This window comes from Anomalospiza imberbis, chromosome 6 (genome assembly GCF_031753505.1).
Source record: "Anomalospiza imberbis isolate Cuckoo-Finch-1a 21T00152 chromosome 6, ASM3175350v1, whole genome shotgun sequence".
NCBI classification, from domain to species: Eukaryota; Metazoa; Chordata; class Aves; order Passeriformes; family Viduidae; genus Anomalospiza; species Anomalospiza imberbis.
Window position 1 is genome coordinate 5,264,429 of NC_089686.1, and position 8,727 is coordinate 5,273,155.

Here is an 8,727-nt window from a genome sequence, read left to right on the forward strand (position 1 = left end):
TTCACTTCCTAACATGATATTTGAATAAAACAATAGAGCCTGGATTTCAATAGACTTTAATAAAAAATATAGAGCTTGACTATACCAGAGAACTTCATTTTTTTCATCACATACTCTAGCTTCTATCCCCACCAGTGGAAACAGACTGTGTTCTTCCTGCCATCAAAAGATAAAAAAAGATGTGCATGATTCCTCATGATGTTTGAAACTGACTGCTGGAGAAGAAATGCACTGTAAAAGAAGAAATGCACTGTAAAATTCTCTAGAAGGTAGAGTTTATGCTTTATGTGCTTCATATATGGAGGTCTTTCTGGAGAGCATTAAATAGATCAGATTAAAGGTTTTCTTTTCTTGCTAGTTGGATTAGTATTGGTCACCAAAACGTGATGCTGTACAGAGTCTAGAGGAAGATGCAAAGCAATGCTGAAGGGCCAAAAACAGAACCAAAAGTAAGAAGATACTCTCAAATTAAACCCTTTCCATTGCATGGATCATTGGCTGTACCAGTGCATATTTCTATATAATGTTCTATATAATTTCTATAATAATGCTTTTTTCATTCTACCACCTGCCAACACTGCTAAGGACAGACTGCCAGGAGCTCAGAGGCTTTGAAAGGTGTCACCTCAGCCAGGCTGCCTCAAGCTGTCATTCTCCTCCATAGAAGGTTTGTTTTTTTACATCTGATATGCCCTTCTTCATAGCTTTATGTGATTTTTTTATTTTCCTGTGAAATGCCACTTGACAGGTTCACTGCACCTAAAAATTGTGTGCAAACAAACTCACTCTTGCATGCAGAAGTGAGGTTTTATTTAGGGATTAAGGAAGTAATTGATCTTAAATCAAATACTGTCTGTACTGCTGTGTACAATGTTTAATTTGCAGACACACTCCTCTAGCTTTAGAACTAGAGGAGAGTTCTAAAAATATGGGATTAAAATACCACAGCTAAGGGCTTTACTCCATCTGTATTTCTGTGTGGACTATGTGTACTGGGTTTAAATGTTATGCTGGATCTTGGGTTTAAATATTGTGCTGGATCTTGTTTTTAAAAAGAAAACTAATGAGTCCCAGGTAAAGAGTACATACTTTGCTAGGTCTGGAAAAGAGTGTGTTGATTTTGAAAGCAGAATGAAGGATTCTATTAAAAGCAAAGCTTATACCAAGGCAGTGCACCCCATGGACCTTGCCTGGCACCTCAACCACCGACCTTTCTGCTGGCCTCCAGTGCTTTAGCCTTCAGCAAAACCTGGAATGTGAAATACAAATTAATAAAGTCTCTTATCATCCTCTCTCAGTAGCATTAAAATAATTTCATATATCTCTATATATAATGGCAGCCACAGAAACAGCAGTACAGGATAATTTTAAAGAACATAAACATTAATTAACCACAGTCCTGCAGCAATAACCACCCAGCCACAAGCTGCAGGAGTTGGGGTCTGCTAGTTTTATTTATCCTTTGAGAAAAAGCAACCAGTTCTGGGAAGATCAGTGATGCTCAGACTATTTTACAGCCCCCTCATTGCTGTTACCACAGCTCTTCAGGAAGTGGAATCAGGGATGATGAAGGAAGTTAAGGAATGCCTTTAAGCATTTCTGGTTCTTCACAGAATTCACAAAATTCACAGAATCACTGTGTTGGAAGAGACCTTCAGGATCATTGAGTCCAACCCAGCCCCAACACCCTGGCAGCCAGTGCCACATCCAGGCTTTGTTAAACACACCCAGGGATGGTGACTCCACCACCTCCCCAGGCAGCCATTCCAGAACTTTATCACCCTTTCTGTAAAAAACTTTTTCCTAATATCCAACCTGTATTTCCCTTGGTGCAGCTTCCAAACTTTGTCCTCTGGTTCTGCCAGTTGCTGCTTGGAGAAAGAGACCAATAAATGGTCTCAATCTGCAGCAGAAAGACTGGACACACCGCTTGTGTTTTACAGATTCAGAGAATCACAGAATAGTATGGATTGAAAGGGACTAAAAAGGCATCCAGTTCCAAGCCCCTGCCATGGCAGGGACACCTTCCACTATTCCAGGTTGCTCCAAGCCCCATCCAGCCTGGCCTGGGACACTTCCAGGGATCCAGGGGCAGCTGCAGCTGCTCTGGGCACCCTGTGCCAGGACTCATCACCCTCACAGGGAAGAATTCCTTCCTAACTTTAATCCAATCTAAACCTCTTCTCTTTCACTTGGAAGCCATTCCCCCTTGTTCCATCACTACAGTGTCCGATGAAACCAGCTAGGAATTCATATATTGTGAGATTTAGAAGGAATAAAAAGAAGTATGGAAAAATTCAAAAGTTCAGTATATCTTACAGTGATCACCCATTCAGGAATTTTTGACAACCAGATTATCCAGTCCTTCCAGCTTGTATTGTAGCTTGCTATAAAAACCACTGATCTTTTCCTCTCATTGCTGAATTTTTGTTGTTAGAGCTGGCACTGTGTTCAGTATTTCCCACTCATTTTCCAGAAATCTGTGTAGTGACACAGAGTACAATTTATTTTTTCTTAAAATGAAAAAAAAAAACCCTCACAAAATGTTAAGAAATTTGTTTTGCTTATCTTGTTTTCCCACAGCTTGACTGGCCACCAGACCTGTAGCTCTGCAGGAACTTTTTCAGGTACCCAATCCTTGCATAAAAACTCCCAAAGTTTGCTTTTCTGACAGAATAACTGTTGAAAAAACTTACTTGATAGTTTATTTGAATTTCTGTTAAAAATTAAAGCTACACCCAACTGGAAAAATATTACAAGGCTGATGAGCTGAATGAGAACAGCAAGAACATTATGAGGTACAGATTTAAGAAAGCTTGAGTATCAGATCAACAAAAGGAATAACATCAGGAAAAATTGTTTTTATAGCCAAGATTTTATAAATTGCTGGAAGACACAGATTTCATAATTTGCCTCATATGGCTTCAAAGACAGTAGTGCCTTATTTGCAAAATGCAATTTTGTTTTTATTATATGGTAAGTGAAATAGATTTATGCCAATCAGTACACTAGAAAATTTAAGTTAATCTTTTGAATAAAGGTCTCCTCTGAGCATCCCTTGAGATTTACAGCAGACTTAAGAGTTAAAATGGGGTGGATTGCTGTGCCAAAAAAATAAAATATAAGGACTGAAAGATTTTCTTTAAAATGTCATCTTAAAAAAGAAAAAACAAGTTTCTTTTTTGTTTTGTTTTGAAGTAGTTATTAACATGTTACCACGAAGCACTGTCAGGTCATTCAGGCTTTTGCCTATTCCTGGCTTGAGTTCACTGCAAAAATATCTTCTTTTATTATTGCTCTGTGAAAAAAATAATTACAACTGAATATTAACACAGTTTTCTAAATATTTTCCAAAGAGTTTCACTGTTTCATGAGAGATCAGGAAGAATAAAAATGAGTTTTAGCTTATGGAAATACAAAGGTTAATGTATTCCTCTGACATTAAAAAGACAGTTTTTCTTTCATCATCCACTTCACCTTGTTGAACAAATTTCAGGAATTTCCAAAATCAACACGAGCCACTCGTGTCTATGGCACCAAACAAAATGGGTGAGAACAGCCAGAGCAGCACAGGTCATGCTCACGCAGGGAAACCTTTCCTCCTTTGCTCCCACTAAATTGTGTTGACTCAACAATGTTGGATCAGCTCTACCAGTACCCAGCTAAATTTCATCTGGAAACCTTTGTTTCCAGACAGGCATGATCAGGTAGAGCTGATAGCCAAGGGCCTGGAAGATGCACAGAATAATTCCAAAGCATAAATTCCACATTTCACAGGCCTATTCCACACCTCGCCTGCAGCCCAGCCCCCTTCATGTGCCAGGGAAGCCTTTTCCTACAATCCCTGCCTGAAAGCACCAGACACAGGATATTGATTCATGATTAAGGTGCCTTGCCTTTGGATACTCCTCTCGTTTCCTTCCAAACTTCATCTCTCTTTTCTGCAAAGCAGAGATAGGGTTTTTAGACAGTGAACACTAGACTTAGGCTGTTATGAATAAAAGCAGGGTCTGTCAGTAACTGATTAACTTAACCAATCTCCCTTTTTGTTGAGTTTTTTTGGGTTTTTTTTTTTTTTTTTTTTTTAATTTTGTATACTTCTCTTTTGTTTCTCTCTTGGTTTCTTCTAAGATTAGCCTGCTTAGGTTTAATTCTTCTTCTTTTTACAGTAGAAGAAAGAACACTGAAAGTAATCTCAAAAGGTCATCCTAGTCCATCTCTGCTGTACAGCAGAATCAATTAAACCTAAGAACCCCTGACAGATGTTTGATTTGTCCTTAAAAACCCTGGTGGCAGAAACACTCTGTCTCTGCAAAACTCAGACAACTGATTCCAGTTTGATTCCAGGGGCTTCCTCTGTGTGCTGTCAGTGCTTTCTAAAAGCCTTCTTCTTCTGTTAAATCTGTTTTGTTCCCAGTTATTTGTCTGACAGAGTGAGCAAGGAGAAAAGCTTACTGTCTTGCTAGGAATTTTTTATTTATTTGATAGTTTCTGCCATGCCTTCTCTTAGATTTACCTGTTTTAAACGGGAAAGTTGCACATTTCTTCAACCTTTTTTCATCATCTTCACTGAATTCCTCTTAAATCTCAAAATAATCTGCATCCTCCTTTAAACTCCAGGTCTGTCCTTACCAAAGCTACAGGTGAGAACACACACCTTAAACCTTGCCAGGCCACCTTTGCACACACACTGCTCTGACTGTTGCCTTTTTCACTGCTGCAAATCTTTGTTTACTTATGTTCAGCTGTTCAGCTTTAATTGTGTTTATCTCTGCTTAAATACCTCCCTCATGACGGATTTGCACAAACAACTGTTTCTACCTAAATGCGAAAACACGGATTAAAAAAAATTATTATGAACCTTTTTTTCCCTTAAATGAATTTTCTGGCTTGATAACATAATTCTTAATTCTAGTTCTGCCCTGCAGAGGGTGCTCCCACTCTTATCGTATTTGTCATCTGCAGATAAGATAAGCTTTTGCTCTGTCCTATCACCTGAGTCCTTCAGGAAAAAACAGATTAATTCCAGTATGAGGCCAGACCTCCTGCAAACTAACAGGAATCATTATTCTGTTCAGTCTAAGCATGGGTAACAATAATCTAGGGTGATTTTCCCAACTGTTTTGGCTCAGCCTGAAAAAGAGGCAGTTGAAGGGACATAGAGTAAAGGTGTGTAAAAATCACACACTCCTTTGCTGGAGGAGTTGAGGAGATGAGTTACTGTTCCTCATAACATAAGAACTGCAGGATGACAATAAGCTTTTGAGACAGCAGGTTTAAAACAGAATTCTTGTCCTTGTTAAATAAATTATATAAGTTATTAGGGAGGATAAATGTATATGTGAGCTAAAAGAATCAATCAGCGATAGGAGAATATTGCAGTGAAGATCCAGCATAGCATAAAATCCCATCAAAAGCTATTAAAATGCAGATATCATCCTCATCCAGAGAAGTTCCTGACACTCCATTTGTCATGGAGATTATACAGAAGAAGGGTCATTCTATATTTGACTGTTCTTGCATTACTTCTCCAAGGAGGACTATTGATCACTGCAGAAGACAGGATCCTGGTGGGACCAGCACTGAGCCTGACCCAGCATGGCTATTTTGGGAACTGAAGCTGATTTGAACTTCACTCACCTATTCCTGATGAGCACTTAAATATAATCACGAGTAGCTCTGGCCAAAAAAAAAGCCTCATTTGATGTATATGCATCTCTCAGCATAGTGGAATCTCATCTTGGTTAAGGCCAAAGGAACACAAGTCACAAATTAAATGACTTTTCAGTGGAAAAATACATGCTGCAGTAGGTAAAAGCACAGAAAGGGAGGACAGGAACAATCTATGCAGGCTGGGAGACCTGGAGAACAGAGAGACAAGGTGATACCCAGGAAATAAAGCCAAACAAAGGAATGAAACTGGGCCCAGGATGTGAAGCAACACAGGACTCTGAACTCACTTCTGTGCAGGACTTCAATGTCAAGTGCTGCACTACCTGTTTTTGTTCCCTCTGAGACTCTGAAGTTGGGTAAACCTGTTATATCCACTCCTGTGATCAAAGGCTAGAGACATCAGATAAACTCAAAGTGTAGATGTTTGGATATTCTCAAGAGCTTTAAATTTTTTTTAAATAAAAGACTGTAGCAGAAAAATCAGTATAAAAATGAAAAAAAAAAAAAAAAGTAAAATATGGAGAATAGAGGAAATGGCTCCCTTGGCAGAAACAGGTGTGTGAGGAAGGCAGAGAAAGGTGAGCTGAGACTCATTTTTTGTGAACTACTTTGATATTTTGCATCACTGTAATGTTCCAAACAGAGAAGAATGAGCTTGATCTGACATGGTTCCTACAAAGGAATTTATTCCCCTCACACACATCACCTCCACAACACAGCATGCAGACTGAGGCATTTTGCAGATTAAAATAGTGGAAGGCAAGTGCAAGAAATACTGAAAGCCTCAAAAGAAAAATGGAGGAGAAAAGGAAGCTACTTCAGTTGTTTCAGCAAAATAGGATGAAATAAAGCAAAGTAGGAAAAGTTAAAAAAGGAGAAAGTGTTACAAGTGTGTCACTGAGTGAAAATAAACAGTTACAATTGCTTTTTATACCTAGTTCTGTTCAGGACACAGAAGAAAGAGCAATCCTCTGATAACAGTCTCATTTAGAATGGATCATATTAAGGGAAAGACAGAGTAGGAAAGTATCAAGGTATGTTTGGCATCTCTTTTGTATGTTTTGCTTAGCTCAGCTGCCATAAAGAGCATGAGAACGAATCCAGCACAATGGTTTACCCAGCAGTGACAGCCTCAGCCCTGATTTTTAGGGAGGCTTGAGGAGTTACAGACCAAGGTGATGTGGGAGCACAGGCTCTCCACCAGCAGAATGAGAACAATCCTCAAGGCCGGCTGTAAATCCACCTTTCTAAGGTCAGACATGCAAAGAGGATCTTTCCTGCACTCCTGGCGTCTGATTTATCCTGTCTCAGATCAGACTGGTGACCAGGAGTCAGACAATTCCCCTGGGGACAGAGCATCTGCTGCAGACCAAAGGAGCCCTCGGAATCTCTGCAAGCTGCCCAGCTCACACTCAGCATTTCAGTGCCCTACTTTCTTTGGCAAGGAAGCTCCTCATTGTTCTAAGGAACAGGGACAGTCAGCAGCCTTGGGGGATGTCTTGGCCACCATCACTCACTCCAACAGATTTACTACAACAGTTCAGAGAAAACTTTGACCAGTGCAGTGCCTAAAATGGGGAAGTCTTGCAAATGAAGGATGGGATGGCAGGTATGCAATATCACTGGGGGCAGGAAAGTGCAGGAAAATGAAAGAGACACAGGAAATAGGAAAATGGGTGATTTGGGTGACTGTGAATGCTGCAGAAGAGCAGATGGAGTGGCCAGGGGATGGGGAGAAGGTGGCTCCCAGCTCGTGCTGCCCGATCCCAGCATGGCAGAGTTTTTAATGGCCCAGCCTCTTGTTTGCAATGTACACTTCTGGAGGAGAGGTTGTGGACACAGCTAGGAGAGCCCCTGTGGACAGATGTGTGTAGTGCCCCCCACCAGATTTAGATTTTCCCCTCACACAGTGAAAGTCCATAACAACATAAAAAAAGCACGGAGCAAGTCAGCCAGGATGACTCTGAAATCTGCACACTCAACTTTCCAGACCAGGAGCCCGACCTCATCCCTGCTGACAAACCTCCTCACGATCCTCCCACATCCATCTGTCTGCCCCATGCTCTTTCTGCACATTTAGTCCCTCCCAAATCAACACCCTAACCTCATCACCCTCTCTTCCCTTGCATCCCAGCACCCAAAACCTCTCCTTCCAGCTCATCAGACCTCTCAATGACTCTCAAGTCTTTCAACATTAGCCCATGGCCTCAGTAGTAAGAGCTCTGAGCCAGGACAAATATATCTCTCTTACCTCTCCAGGTTCCTTATAGAAATCCTTCTTTTCCTGGGCAACTTTTGACTGTAAAAGCAGTAACTCAGAATCAAGCTGAATCCTGATAGATAAAACCATTGTAGACATATTTAGAAGGTTGTTAAAAAAAATAAGAAAAAAAATCACGCATTCTAATTTTCAGGTCTCTCATGCGAATATAAGATGTGTCTACATGCTTTTGAGCTCTATTCCATCCCATCTTTATTCATGAATTCCCTCTGATATATCTGATGAGGATAAAACTGGCAAAGAGGGCAAGGGCATACAGAACTAGTAGGATTTCTATTACAAGGTCTTAAATTACAAGTCAAGGCAGGCTTGTGGGGAGAGGCAATATTTTCCACAGAAAAAGTACACAGGGAGAAAAGAGATGCAATCTGTGTTTGAGCACAGATTTGTACTTCCCTCTTGGGTGAACATTGTGCATTTGTGTGTTTTACAGGATGCACTCAAAATAAAGGATAATTGTTTCCCTTTTAAATTTCCTATACAAAACTGGAGTTGTGCAAGAAGCACGAGCCTACCTAAGGAAGTGTTTGAGGAAAGAAATCTGATACAGAGGAGGAAAAGATAAACCAAAGGGAAAAAAGAGGAATAAGAAACCCCAGCACCCTTATAGCAAACAAATACAGAACCAGAAATCCATCTTGTCCAGGCTTGGGGAGCATGTGACAAAAAATGTGAAGGAAAAAATGCATTGATGAGATATTTTCTTTAACTCAACTCAACCGAACAGCTGTAAAAATGTAGCACAAATAAAAAAAAAAAAAAAAAAAGAAAAA

The 8,727-nt window shown here is 40.1% G+C and overlaps 1 long non-coding RNA gene across 1 annotated transcript; it reads right to left on the reverse strand.

The window, feature by feature from the left end:
- Positions 1-105: 105 nt before the first annotated feature.
- LOC137475137 (uncharacterized) lies at positions 106-8,014 on the reverse strand. The gene is made up of 3 exons (XR_010999704.1): positions 7,925-8,014; positions 1,211-1,249; positions 106-231 (listed from the first exon to the last, which is right to left on the reverse strand). It is a non-coding gene; the product is annotated as an uncharacterized lncRNA (long non-coding RNA).
- Positions 8,015-8,727: the final 713 nt, after the last annotated feature.